The sequence below is a fragment of the Ictidomys tridecemlineatus genome (genome assembly GCF_052094955.1).
Source record: "Ictidomys tridecemlineatus isolate mIctTri1 chromosome 12 unlocalized genomic scaffold, mIctTri1.hap1 SUPER_12_unloc_4, whole genome shotgun sequence".
Taxonomy (NCBI): domain Eukaryota; kingdom Metazoa; phylum Chordata; class Mammalia; order Rodentia; family Sciuridae; genus Ictidomys; species Ictidomys tridecemlineatus.
In genome coordinates, this window is record NW_027520962.1 from 995,225 (window position 1) to 1,010,954 (window position 15,730).

Consider the following 15,730-nt stretch of genomic DNA (forward strand, 5'->3'; position numbering starts at 1 on the left):
ACTGGGTTCCAAAGAAACAAGTGGGACATGACCTCAGTAGTGCAGAACAGGGGAACTAAGGGTCTTGAAGTCACTGAAGGAAGGAATCATGGTGACAGATGCATCATGTACGTGGATACTGAATTTATCAATGATGGTGGAATGTGATGATGATTAATATCCAAAGTACAGGTATGAAGAGATGAATGGATGTGAATATACTATGTATACAACCAGAGATACGAAAAATTGTGCTGTATATGTGAAATAAAATTGTAATGCATTCCTCTGTCATATATATATATAAAAAATCAAAGTCAGATAATTAACAAACAATAAATAAAAAAGAATCAGGATAGAGATGGGATTAAGAGAGATGCTGGCATCCCCACTAAGAAAAGAAGAAGGGGGTCTACAGTACCGCAGATCATAGCAACAAGGATGGGTGGAAGGTGGTAAGGTCTGATTAATGGACACTTCAGACTATTTGGGGTTTTTGAAATAAGAAGGATAAAGGAAGGGAAGGTATGGAGGTGAAATTGGTGAGAAAGAATTCTACATCAGCCAGAATGTCCCCAAAACATGAGGTATGGGTGACAGGCAGCCTTTGTGTGTGAAGACTTCCGAAGAGAATCTCAGTAACAACCCTGAGAGGTGACATGCCTGCATTAATTCAGATGAGTGTAAAACTGCACTTAGCTCTGAGAAGCACGATTTATTGAAGATCCAGCCTTCATCGTTGATCTACTGCCTCCCACTCAGGTCTAATGGCAGTGACACAAAATTGAAGTTACTGCTTTTACTACATGAACCAAACATTCCACTTAGTCTCTCAGAGCTTTAACTTTCAAGTGTATCCAACATGAAAACTAATGTGTTTTTTTTCTCATTACTTAAAATGAGGAACATTTCATTTAATTTAAAATTTTGATCCTTTGGTGTGTGTGAATAAACACACACTTGGGGGAAAAACCTCTGGCTTTATACAAATAAGACTAGAATAGGGGTTTATGATTCTTCAACTATTTCAAAATTGAGACAATACAATAGAAAAGATGGAAAACTGTTGCTTAATGAAAGTCCCTCTCTCTTTCTCTCTCTCTGCAGTTGGCTTAGAGGCAAGACAGGATGGAAAGAAGAATGAGGACAAAACAGACTTTACATTTTATGCAGTGGACTACTTCATTCTTCCTACCACTCAACAATACCAGATTATGAATTTTGTAAGTTTTTCATAATGTAAGTGCCTGTCATTAGATGTATTTTGTTTTTTGAATCACTAAGAACATTCATTCTTATTTGCTTAGTAGAATCTCAGTAACTGCACAAGAAATAAATCATCGAAACTTAGACTGTTTGTTGTTAGCTATAAATGGTTTCAATTGGCAATGATATCTACAGTGCTTAGTGCACACTTACCATATATTAATTTTTTCTTATGTTTAGTGAGGCAGAAATCTCAATCTTAAAATTCTTTCATATTTCATCAGAGTTTATAGTACTTGTAGGTCTTTAATGTGTAAGAGTTGATTTATATAGCTATGAAAGATAGGATATGTTCAAATTCATTGATAATCTCAATTGGAAAATTTGAGATCCATTGCACACGAATGATAATGGACATTTACAACCGAAATATCTGGTGGATAATGTGATAATATTTCAGCAAAAAAAAAATACCTATTTTTGAGAATTGGGCATTTATTTAAGCAATGAGACATTTACAAAAATGATGATATATTTCAAAGCTTATCTTCTAACTTTGCATTTTCAAAGTTAGAGGAAAATATATATCACAGATTCATTTGAGTGTTAAACATGATTTTTATGTACAAATTCTATTGTAACTGAACATAAAAACCCTGCACAGACCCTTAGTCATCAATTTCTTCTTATTGATGGAGACAGTGACTCCTGACTCTTTTCTTGCCTGCAGTTTACTGCACGTGTCAGTAATTCGTTTTCTCTTCTGTGTGCTGCATCCTGGAATAGAACTATTTGTGGTTCTCTTTGCTTTTTGATCAGATGTAAATGCTTCCCATTCTGATATATTATATCAAACATTAGAGTTGTTGTGAAACATCAAGAAACAAATGAAATCCTATGTGATGGGGATTTTTAAAAATAAGAAATGTTTATTACCGTTTTATAGGGGGCAATACACAACCATTTAAGTCTTCACTGAATATAAAATAAATGTCAATAAGCTCAAATTGCTATAAAGTGCACTTCAAGCAGGCATGAACGAGGATATGTTAAAGTCTCCGAATGGGTGACAAATGTGGTTTGCAGAATAGATTTTTCTTATTAATAAATTTTGGTCATCTTACTTATGACTCAAATTATCATGGACAAATATATAATTCTCATTTTAGAAATAAGAAGCAAAACCAGAAATTCTCATTAAAAATGAGAGCTGGTGATAATCAAAGGATATGAAATAGATCTCATTGAAGACTGTGAACATTGCCACCAAAAGATCTTCAGTGTATTTTGTGAAGTGAAGAAAAGCCAGGTGCAGAACAATGGCCTATTATGGTTAAGAAATAAGTACCTATAAATTCATAGACATTCTGAAGAAAGATACCCATGCAATGTATAACTATAATTTACCTGAAGAAGAGAAACCAGGTGTTAAGGCCCAGGGGTAAAGGACATTTTTGATTTTGAACTTCGTGCATATATTATTTAATGTGAATGTTACAGTTCGGATGTGAGGTGTCTCCCAAAAGCTCACATGTGAGACAAGGCAAGAAGGTTCAGAGGGGAAATGGTTGGGTTATAATAGTCTTAACCCAATCAGTGATTTAGTCCTTCAATAGGGACATACTAAGTGGTAATTGAAGTGGTAGGGTGTGGCTGGAGAAGGTGGGAATTGGGGCATGGCGTTGGGTAATATATTTTATATATGGAGAGTAGAGACTATCTCTGCTTCCTGATCCTGGTGTGAGCTCCCTCCCTTTGCCACACTTTCCCGCCATCATGTTCAGCCTCACCATGAGCCCCAAGGAATGGAGCTGGCCTTCTGTGGACTAAGACCTCCGAAACTGTGAGCCCTCAAATAAACTTTTTCTTCATCCCCTACAATTGTTCTGGTTGGGTTCTTTAGTCATAGCATCAAAAAGCTGACTAAAACAGTCAGTATTCATAAATGTGACAAATTTAAAAAATTCTGTGTTACTGAGCATTTTCCATGTATTTTTTTGCCCTTTATGTACCTTCTTTTGAGAAATGTCTCAATGTCAATAGCAATCAGAGAACTGCAAATCAAAACCACAATGAGATACCATCTTACCCCAGTTAGAATGGCCATCATAAAAAAACAAGACAAGACAAAACGAAACACAAATGGTGGTGAGGATGTTAAAGGAAATTTTATTCACTGCTAGTAGGAAGGTACGTTAGTATGGCCATTGTAAAAAATAAAATGGCAATTCATCAAAAAATTAAAAAATAGAACTACTATATGACTCAGCAATTTCACTATTGGGTATATACCCAAAGGAGTTAAAATCTTTGTGCCAAAAGGATATTTGTACTTCCATGTTTATTGCAGGACTATTCATGATAGCCAAAATGTGGAATCAACCCAGATGTTTTTTCTCAGATGAAGAATAAAGAAAATGTGGTATATTGACATAATGGAGTACTAATCAGTCATAGAAGAATAAAATCCTCCTATTTCCAGAAGCATAGATGTAACTGTGAAACAGTATGTTGAGTGAAACAAGCCGGACATTGAAAGACTAATACCATGTTCTCCTTTATTTAAGGCAATCAATAAGTCAACCTTGAAGAAGTACAGAACAGAATAGTGGTCACTAAAGATGGGAAAAAGGATGGGGGACAGAATATAATTAAGAAGAACTTACAGGGACTGGACAGTGTGCTGGGGGGAAGGTGAGGTTAAGAGTAAAGAGGACCCAGATGCTGGGGTTCACACCTGTAATCCCAGCAACACAGGAGGCTGAGTCAGGAGGACCACAAGTTCAAAGCCAGCCTCAGAAACTTAGTGAGACCTTAAGCAACTTAACAAGACCCTGTCTCAAAATAAAAAATAATAAAAAGGGGTGGGGATGTGGGTTAGTGGTTAATCACCTTTGGGTTAAATCCCTGGTTCAAAAAAAAAAAATAGAGGAGGTTGGATAGATATGTTACATGCAGGATTTATGCATGAACAAAAAATCATAGTGTCAATTTGTATAATTAATGTGTTAGTAATTATGATAAAAATGTTCCAAAAAAGTTCTGTTACTAACAAAACAAAACACTCCCCTCCTTGAATCTACCTAAGGTTTTTCAATAGAAGAATAATTAGATACCCCCCTCCTTGAATCTACCTAAGGTTTATCAATAGAAGAATAATTAGATAAATTATGGTGCTCCTTGCAATGGAATATACGCTGCATCTGTTTTTTTTAAAGTGAGGGAGAAGGGTATAGGTAACTTAGTAAGTGAACAAAAGCAAAGAATAGCATGTGCCAGGTTTCATTTCTGTCACTTTTAAGTACCACACAAAGAACTAAGTACATGGAAAATGTACATAAAACGAGGCATGAGTGCAGGGGAAAGACCTGTTTATCATTTTATACATTTCTGTAGTACTTACATTTTAAACATGTGTTTGTATTATAGTGAACTCTTTAAAAGTCAATTAGGTTATGATTCTCTGACAAGTATTCAGTGTTATAAAAAAATCTATATTTTTCTAAACTGATGTGAATCCCAATGGATGGATTATGCAAATATTACAGCAAACTCTCATAAACATTTTAGAAGTAGATAGATAGACAGAAGCTGATCAATTTTAGAAACTTTCTTCTTTTCGTCACATCCAGTCTTCAGGGGTAAATTACTGGAAATGGACTGGATATGACATCATTAGCAACCGTATGATGCAGTGGAAATAACAGTGGCCTGAGGGCCTCACGGTGGCACTTCTACTTATCTTCAGCCTAAACTCAGCACTGTCCTGTGTCAAAAGAAAGAAGTGGGGGCTGGTTTGTGGCTCAGCATAGAGTGCTCACTTATCATGTGTGAGGTTCTGGGTTCGATAGGAAAGGTAGCAGAATACAACAGTTACTAATAGGGCATTATGTAAAAATGTGGATATGTAACAGATGTGATTCTGCAATCTGTATTTGGGGTAAAAATGGGAGTTCATAACCAACTTGAATCTAATGTATGAAACATGATATGTCAAAAGCTTTGTAATGTTTTGAACAACCAATAAAAAAAAGAAAATAAAAAATAAAAAAAATAAAAAAAAAATAAAATAAAGATATTGTGGCCATCAACAACTAAAAAAAAGTTAAAAAAAGAATAAATGACACTGGAAACAAATACTTTACAAGAACTGGCTTGCTCTTCTCCAGGTGTCTTTCTGTTACAGCTCAGCACTTCTCTGCTAGTTTCAATTTTAAATGTCAAGCACAAGTAGAACTGATGGAGAAGATAATTTATAAACATGGTATATTATAAGTACCATGTTTTTCCCAGAATTAACTGTGCTTTTATTTCTCTCTGAACAGACAGGGAAATGGTGTTTGTGAGGGAGTTTTGTGGTCATGGTAGGACCACAGTGAAGCCAGAGGAGGGATCATTCTAGTCTCTTTTTGTATTACTCTCTGCACAATGGCCCTTGTTATCAAGAAATTCCATTTCTTGTTCAAATTGAGTGTTTCTGTGGGAGGAGAGAGTGGGAGTAGAATGAGCAGATGTTATTCCTTGAATAGGGTAGAATTATCAATTCTGAGTGAGTGAGATTGACATTATTCAAAGAGATAGGGTCTCACATTCTAAAGAAAAATGTAGCTACTTATATGTGCATGATGAACTACTTTCTGGACATTTCATCAGAGATTGGAATTGAAGAGTTGGTGACAGAATAACTAGGTTTAGAATTTGGGTCTTCCATTTAGATGTAGCAACCATGCAGAATATTGTATGGGACTTATTTTATACTTAATAGTATTATCTTACGTTGCAGGAAATTAAAAAAGAGAAAAAACATAAGGGGGCTTTTGCACATTAATGTTTCCAAAGTATATCCACAAAGAAAATATGAAGAAAGGAGTGCAATCTTCAGTTACACAAATATCAATTTAGTCATTTGACATCTCAATTCAAGTCCTTATAATTAGTTGTACTTTTTTCTTCATGCTTTTAAAAAACAAATCCATCTTATTTCAAATGCATTGGGCACATACTATGATTAACTTAACACGTCTTATTGTATAATTTTATTAAGGAATAACCCTTGTTTGTTTTAAATTCTTTCTTCAATTTACATAGATTTACATACCCAGAATTGCTTTGTTAAATTTTAAACATGGCCACATGGTGGTGCACACCTCTAATCTCAGTGGCTTGGAAGCCTGAGGAAAGAGGATGGCAAGTTCAAAGCCAGCCTCAGCAAAAGCAAGGGGCTAAGCAGCTCAGTGAGACTCTGTCTCTAAATAAAATACAATAGGACCAGGGATGTGGCTCAGTGGTTGAATGTCTCTGAATTCAATCCTCAGTACTTCCCCTCCAAAAAAAAATATTGTAAGTATGAAATGTTAATATCTATGCAATATAATGAATTTCAGGTATCCAAATAAAATCTCTTTAATAGAGGTGTAATAAAAACATGACTGATTTTTCATGTAACCAGAGTTGAAAGTTTTGAGCCTTAGTATACAAGGTATTCTATATATATATATATATTTTTTTTTTCTTCTGAGATGGGGATGGCAGCACTGGAGATTGAACACATTAATGTGTGTGTGTGTGTGTGTGTGTGTGTGTGTGTGTGTATTGTATGTGTATATATGTATTGAGGCAGAGTTTTATTAAATTGCCCAGGATGATCTTGAACTTGCAATCCTCCTGCCTCAGCCTCTGGAGTAGGTAGGATTACAGGCATGTGCCACTGCACCCAGTATATTGGACGTTTTGGAAACATAATCATTCATCATTCTTAGGAAAGCATCCCAGAACTATTTTCACTAACAAGTGTAATATGTTAGTAAAAAATTGGGGACAAGGATGAAGTGGCAGTAGGTGTGGAAAGATTTGCTCTTGGCCTCTCCAGCAAGCAGGACTGGCTTCATGGACCTATGATGTGCAGTTGCACGTGGTCCCCATTCTCAGAAGATTTGGTACTTCATAGACCTGTTCATGCAATATTATTTTGAGCATGAAATGAGCAGAGAGGATACACAGGCAAATGTTTGTGATCCCAGTGACATTGCTCAGGGTCCTGGGTATATACAGTGTGCAGACCAATTGGCCTTGTCACCAGGCATGAACACATGGGCCTCTGGGCAGTCCAGGGAGCCAGTGGGCTGAGCAGGTGACTGGGGAGGAACTGGAGACCAGACTGGCAGTGGGGACAGAAATAACAACAACACAAGCAGCAGCTGAATCCAGGGAATAAAAGGGACCCAAACTGTTTGAAAACATGAGAAGACTGTCAGTTTCCCAGGAGAGTAAGTCCTGCAGCTCCTGCTCAATTATTCTCTGGTGCTCAGGCAATAGACTACGTCAGTAAATTATTACAAAGTAAAAGCGAACTCATGCATGTGGCAATAAAGCATGTCAGAGAGTTACTAGAATTGGTGAAAGAGTTCAGAGTCTCTAGTTCTAAAAACTACTGCAACACTGCAATACAAATATCCACAGCCTTACAAATAGAAATTAAACCTACACAATGTAGTTATAGTGATAGAAAAAATTTCATCATCATATGAAACTTCAGATAAACAACTTATTCGTGAGGAAGACAAAATATTATTATTATTAAATAATGTATAAGTAAATAAGTTATTAATGAGGAAAACAAATTATTATTATTAAATTATTTTTCTTTCTTTTTTGTCTTTCAGTAACAATTTTTAAACTGTTTTAGATCCAAATATCTGTATATAAAACATTTATACAGATAAATTAGTGTTAAGAAATTTTAAAAGGCATAGTAAAATTAAAAAATGTCCTTTCTATGTTTTGAAATCTTACAAATGTTTTTGAGATTGGAAACCTCCACATCTTGGCTAGATGTGAAAAACATGTGAGAATTCAGTAGGTTATGGAAAGATCCAGAACTGACCATCTCATAAAAGCAAAAACAAAGTTATGGTGCTTCTATTATTGCTTAATCCCAAGGTTAAAAGGGAGACCATGGAATACTAAAGTCAGGTATTTACTAAAGAGTGTTGATGTCTACTAGCCAAATTCAGCCCTCACCCACCAGTTGAAACAGGAGTCTTTCTCAGTTCATTGTCTAGTAGGAGTTTGAAACATTTCAACTAAAACCTTTACTTTTCCTTTAGCCTTCAACATGTGTGGTCCCAACACTGCTGTCTCTGAGGTGGCCTCTGATTCAGACCTTGTAGCTCCATTTTCAAATTCACCTTGCTTCAATATCCATAAGTACACTTCTTTTTCAGAGCTTCTGCTATGTGGGCAGCAGGGCCAGTAGCACCCACTGGCTTGGGCTATACATCTTCCTCTGACTCTTGACTGACTGAAGTTTTACACTATTCATCTTTTTAAGGATCTCTAGCATATTTGGCACATCTGATTTCTTGGGATTATTCTTAGCCAAAATCTTTCCAGCATTGGCTTTTTGCTCTCTTCACTCTTTAATCAGATCAATATCAGATTTACTTTGCTGGAGCTCTAGTGGAGTGGTGGATGGGAGGTGGTGGTGGTGCTGGGGCTGTGATAATAGATGTGGTAGAATCCAAGTCACCTACTGCAGTGAGATTCTGTTGCTCTTGCAGGGTCACTTTTTGCTAATCCGAGGTCTGAATATAGCAAGTTCATTGTCAAGTGCATGGATCTTCTCTGCAGGGCTTCCTCATTGGTTAGGGTTGCAGTCTTCGGTGGAGGCTCTTCTGGACATAAGTTTGGTAAGGAAATATGCCTACTTGGGGGCTTCTCAAAGAAAGGAAGGTCATTTTGAAGGGGTGGCTTTGATTTTACCTCTGTCCTTAGTCTTACTGAGTACTCTACTCTCCTTCTTCTGTGGCTACCCATGCAATATCAGCAAAAGACAACATTGCCTCCTTTCCTGGATGGTTGAGACTCCATTCTGTTGCACGGCTTTAAGTTGAAATTGAACTCCAAGACACTGAATTAGAGATAAGTTAGTAACAATTTTCCTTATGATACTTCCAGATGAACTCATATGGTTTTTCAGACCAAAGCACTGATTGCATGCTTACTCCAACTTGTTGAAAACCATTCTCATCAGATGCGTAATCCAGACAAGCATTCAGAGGGCAAAGTCATCCTAAATTTGCATTTCAGGTACTTCAGGCATACATAGCAGCACATGGTCCGTTAGAGCACGCTGACTGCCTCCCCGACCCCTATTCCTCAGCAGCCAGCATATTCTCCAGCTACTCAGGTTTTCAGATTCAAATTATTTTTCTTGTAATTGAAGAATCATTGATAGAATATATAAACAAGTATTTTGAATTATAAAAAAAATCATGAAGACACTTTCAGTGAGTCAACAAATTATGAGAAATCTCAGGAAAAACACTAATATACCACAGAAAAGGTTTTTATTTGAAATTAAATTTAAATTTAAAATCAGAATTCTAATGAAATTTCATTAAAATACAGATGATTAAAAACTTAAAAATAATTTAAATATTAAAAATTAAAATTTTAACTTTAATTTTAAGTGACTTAATACAAATACAAAGTAGTGATAATTATAAAGCAATTTTTAAATCTGAATTTTAATGACTAATATTTATGAAAAATTAAATCCTTTTAGGAGAATTGTGCCATGAATCTTCAGGTATAGATGACTAAAATTTATATTCAAAATTATCTACATAATTATTTTAAAAATAATTTACTAGAAATATGTCCCAATATTGTCAAAGTCTATAAAACATTTTAACAACTCCAGTAATAGTTACATCCACAGAAAGATACTTCTCAAAAGTCAAAATAATAAAAAAAATTAATTGAGGTGAATTTGCCAGGAGTGATTTAAATCAACTTCTGTTACACTGATTGAAAATTAACTTGCTAAAAGTATACATTTTGATGACTTATTAATAAAGTTTTAGAAAAATAAATCAGAAAAAATTCTTATGATCAATCAAGATATTCTATTAATAGAGTATTAATTAAATTAATACTATTAATAAAATTATTACACTTCAACATTCTTTTTATAATTTATAATTCTGTGTTGTGATTCATGTATTAGTATTATACCATAATTATACTTTATAAGTAATAAAATATTGTTAAAGAGAAATGTGTTGTATTTGACCACCTTTATCAGTACTTTTTTCTTAATTTTTGAATGAGGGAAACTCACATTTTTAATTTTCCCTGGGTCATGTAAACTCTGTAACCATCCTTGATAGCAAGATTTAGCATGAATTTCCTCTCCAGTTTTTTTCTTCTTGGATATATTATTATTTAAAATTAATTGATTTTAATTTTGTATTTGTTCTAAATAGTTATACATGAAAGTAGAATGCATCATACATAAATGGAGAATAACTTCTCATTCTTCCAGTTGTACAGGATGTAGAGTTACACAGGTCATGTAATCATATATGCACATAGGGTAATTATGTCTAATTCATTCTATTATCATTCCTACCCCCATAAACCCTCCCCTCCCTTCACTCCACTCTGTCTAATCCATCGTACCTCTATTTATCCCCCCAAACCCCAGCCCTTATTGTGAATTGGCATTTGCATGTCATAGAAAACATCTGGCCTTTGGTTCTTTGGGATCAACTTAATTTACTTAACATGATATTCTCCAGATCCCTCCATTTACCAGCAGAGCTATAATTTCATTCTTGTATTTGTGATAATTGTCATTTTTACTAGAGTGAGGTGGAATATCAGTGGAATTTTGATTTGCATTTACCTAATTGCTAGATATATTGAACATTTTTTCATATATTTGTTAATCAATCACATTTTTTCTTCCGTGAAGTGTCTCTTCAGATCCTTAGCCCATTTATTGATTGGGTTATTTGGGTTTCTTTTGTGTGTGTTAAGTTCTTTGAGTTCTTTATACATCTTGGAGATTAATGCTCTATTTATGATTTTCTTCCATTATGTAAGCTCTCTCTTCATGTTATTGATTGTTTCATGTTATTGCTGTGAAAAAGCTTTTCAGTTTGATTCCATCCTATTTATTGATCCTTGAATTCACATTTTGTGCTTTAGGAGTTTGTTAAGGAAGTCAGTTCCTAAGCTGGCATGGTGAGGATTTAGGCCTACTTTTTCTTCTAGTAAGTGCAAGGTCTCTGTTCTAGTGCCTAAGTCCTTGATCCACTTTGAGTTGATTTTTGTGCAGAGTGAGGTCTTTTAATTGACAAGAATTGTGTATATTTATGGTATACAGCAATATAAATTTTTAGCTGTAGGTATGTATTATTCAATGGCTAATTCAAAACAATTAATATATCCATTACCACACATACTTATTATATTTATGCAGTAAGAACATTTAAAATTTATTTTCTTACCAATTTTTAAGTATAGAGCACGTTGTTATTATAGTCATTGATATTATAATTATTAGCTGACTGCAGTCACCATGTTGTGTCACAGTCTCCTGAACGTATTTTTCCTAACTGGAATTTTGTATACTTTAACCAATATCTGTAAATTCTCCCTACCTCCCAGACCCTGATAACCTCCATTCCACTCTCTGATTTTATAACTTCTTTTTTAGGTTCTACACGTGAGATTTTGCAGTATTTATCTTTGCTTTGCCTGGCTTATTTCATTTAACATAATGTCCTTCAGGTTTGTCCGTGTTGTCATAAATGACAGGATTTCCTTTTCTTTTAAAGCTCAATATTATTCATATATCTATATTTATCTACCTATCACATTTTCTTCATACTTCTTTCTGTTTGATGGACACTTTGATTCCACATCTAATCTATATTACAAATGAGAGTACAGTTTAACACACTGATTTCTTTTCCTGTGCATATGTACCCACAAGTGGGATCACTGGACACATATTATTAGTTCTATTTTTGATTTAAAAATGTTCCCACAATGGTTGTACTCATCATCTACATTCCCACCACCAGTGTACAAGGTTTCCATATTTTGGCACATACCTCACCAATCTTGTTTTCTTTTTCTTTCTTTCTTTCTTTCTTTCTTTCTTTCTTTCTTTCTTTCTTTCTTTCTTCCTTTCTTTCTTTCTTTCTTTCTTTCTTTTTTGATAATAGTCATTCTAGCAGATGTGTGGTAGAATCCTTTGTGTCTATGAACTAAACTGACAGATGATTTGGCCCATTACAAGCAGAAACATTTCACGTTGAAGAATTTTTGTTGGTATCTAAAACTACATGATCCTTGAATGTGTCCTGTTTTACCATGAGCTGTGAGCATAGGTCCCAGCTTCTCAGAGTGGTCCATCTCTACCTGTCTGTTTTTGGAGATGGGAGGTCATCCATAGTAAGGCTGGTCCCACAGAATGGAACACAAGGTGGTGACATCTTTATGAATGAAAGATTCTTTTTTTCAGCCTTTAGTCAATTTGATACTTCCCCATCGATGACTACTTGTAAGTCAGTGTCCATTTGTCAGACTCCAACCTGAGATGGTCTTGGTCAGCTTGAAATAACAATGACAAGAGGCTCAGGTGTTTTGGTGGCCTCTATTTTGAAGTTTGGAAGATCTATGTCTGGACAGCTGTGTGCAAAACCTTCTGCACATGGAGATCAGCATATCCCCCAATGATATAATGAGTAAAGCTAGAAGAGTAATGAAGAAAAATGACAGGCGCCTGGAAAGGAATAAACGGGGTATGCCTCTGGTAAATAACTCCCTGAAGGACTCTTAGGAATGACTTACTGATTAATTGAATCAATCCATCATTCTTGGGGTGACAGCACCAATTTGCCATCTTTTTCTGGGAGTTGTTTAATTCCTTTGTTGTTATAGCTTAAATTCATATGAGGGTAGAAGAAGTAGTTAAAAATATAACTGTTTTATTATTAAGGTGCCACATTATTAAGGCACTCTCAAAGAAAAGCTTGACATTAATTTTAGTAACAATTTAGCCTGTGCAAGATCATCAACCTGTGGCTTGTAAAGGGATTTATTTCCTCTATGAATTTAACTTACCAATATCACTTTTCATTATCCCCCATCAAAATTTTCTCATTGCTTCTAAATTCCATAATGTTTAAAGATTTTTTAAAATGATCTTTGTTCTCATTCTAGAGAATATAAAAATACCTGCTTTCATCCATTTTAATACAGACTCACCTTTATTTTCTGTGTTGTCACTGGCAACCATAACTCATAATACTTAACGCAGATTTCAGTTGCAAATATAATCCTTGAAAGTATTAATCTGGTTTAAATTTTTGCTGAATAAAAAGGCGTAGAATTGATGTTTCTGATATTTTTCTCCCGTCGCTATCAAAAGAACGATTGTTTCAATATTCTAATTTGTTGTAAATTACATATAAGGTCGATTATGGATTTTGTTCTTTTTTTTTTTTTTTTTGGTTGTGGGTGAAAGGTAGATGTAATAAAATGAAAAGAGAATTGGACAAAAATCCTAAGCAAAGATTTACATGAGATGAAAATAATTTTGGGGTTTATATTTTGAAATGTAAGAATCTTAATGCCAAGGCTTCTTGAGGATATGTCTTGAGTGTTGAAATTTTAGGAAAGATAGATAAAATGTCTGAAGGAAGAATTTTCTTGACAAACAGAGAAAGCATCCAAAATGAAACTGTTTAAATAATCCTAATATTAGTTATTTTTAAATGTACTGTAAAAGAAATTAACAGAAAATCTTCTCTGTAACTAAATAGAATTGATAAATACATAAAATCATATATCCACATGTTTACATGTGGGTAGAGATTGATGGTTTTCAAAAGAACATATAATAAAATATATTTTAATATTGAAACTATATTGAACATAACACTTAATAATTCAAAAGCATTTTATGATTTAAAAATGTCTTTAGGTCTTCCTTTTCATGGTGTGTTTCAATTTACAAAGTCCAGGGTCAATTGATAATGCCTGAGATTTGATTTATTCTTTTCTGATCAGATTGCACACAAGAATTTGCTGTGGAATGTGAGTTAATTTTGCATTTTTAAAATACATGCTCACCTTGTGTAATTTCTTAATGTCTCCAGGCCTTATCTTACTGTCTGTATAATGAATAGATTTTGGATTCTCAAAGGTTTATTCTAAACATGGCCTATTTTAAAAATGGGTTTATATTTCTGAAAGAAAAGGAGCCATTCATTCATGATATCACAGTGAAACAAAGTGGATGGGCTTCACTGTATCAGAGGGTCTTTCTTTCTTTCTTTCTTTCTTTTTTTTTTTCAGTACTTACCAAATGCATACCTTAGTTCTGCCTGTTATGAACCACGCTCATGATTTATTTAACTGAGACCTGCAGAAGAAGGAATCTTTTCTTTAAGGTAAATACATATGTATATTTATGATTGACCCATTGATTTTGTCTTTTTCTAGGCAACTGAGATGTTGTGTGCCTTTGACGGCATGGCGGTCATCCACGTCAACTTTAATGAACACCGTCACAGCAGTCTTTTCACACAGGGAACAAAAGTAAGATCAGGCTTGATCATTTACAAGGTTCTCCCCATGCAACTGACAAATCAAGGATTGAGAGTTGATCTTCAGCTCCTTGATATACTGCCTCAAAGCTGTCCTTGTTTTGAACCCACTTGAGTACTTTGACTTGTAGGGGCTGCAATGTGTCTGCATGCAGCGGAGGGGGACGCCCACAGCCTCAGTGGCCCCTAAGCCTGAAGCAGGTGAGCCAGTGGCTCTCTCTCCTCTTAGTGCCTATTGTGAACCTTGGCTGAGATGAAGGGCTACAAAATCAGTTGCCAGGGCTTCATCCTTTCTATTTGTCTCTCCTACCCCATAGCATGGCATTACATTTGTCTTCTGTTGAGGGGAATATCAATTTTCTAATAACACAGTTGATTATGTCATTGAAGGGGCAATAAATAAGTAGTTGAAATTATTTTATTGAAAATAAAATATATTTAATGAAAAACCCCCCAAAACTCTACCTATAATTTAATCAAATATATATATTTTTTAACACAGGGTCTTAACACCTTCATCAATTATTAGTTTGATACCAACTCTAAATCTGGAAGGTTTCCAAAAGACAGTAGGTCCATTGCAGACCGTCTTTCAAAGTCAAGGCCTCAGTGTCAGGAGGTAATGCAAGTACGTGTCACCTGTGACTGAGCTGGATGGTGCCCCAACCAGGCAGTTTCTTTTCATTGCTGACACATCCGTGCACTGCAGAGATGACAGTGCCTTCATGTAAATTTGATAGGGTTTCCCCTGTCAATGACATAATCAAATACACTGTGAGAAGTAACAGGGGTTTTCAGGGATGGCTCAGAAACTTAATTGTTTTTCCATTTATTTTTAAAATGCAAATTACACTAGTAAGTCAAAAAAATCACTCTGTTAAAAATACATTCAGAATTAACAAATGAAAAAAAAAGACACATCAGGATTGTAACTCTTGCCTTCAGAATATTAGGTTTATAACAAAAGCTCAGCCTAGAAAAATAGCATTCTTCACCGGATTTTTGAGGAGGATACAGCTGTACAACTTAGATGTTTTCCCAAATAGAATCACACCACTGTGCTTACTGCTCCTAAAAAAGGCCTGTCCACTGATTACTTTTTAGTAGTCAACAACTGTTTTTGAAAATTTTGGTGG

General features: G+C 34.8%; 1 pseudogene; it reads right to left on the minus strand.

Moving 5' to 3' along the window:
* Window positions 1–8,044: 8,044 nt before the first annotated feature.
* Window positions 8,045–9,450, minus strand: LOC144372330 (mitochondrial fission regulator 1 pseudogene; annotated as a pseudogene).
* Window positions 9,451–15,730: the final 6,280 nt, after the last annotated feature.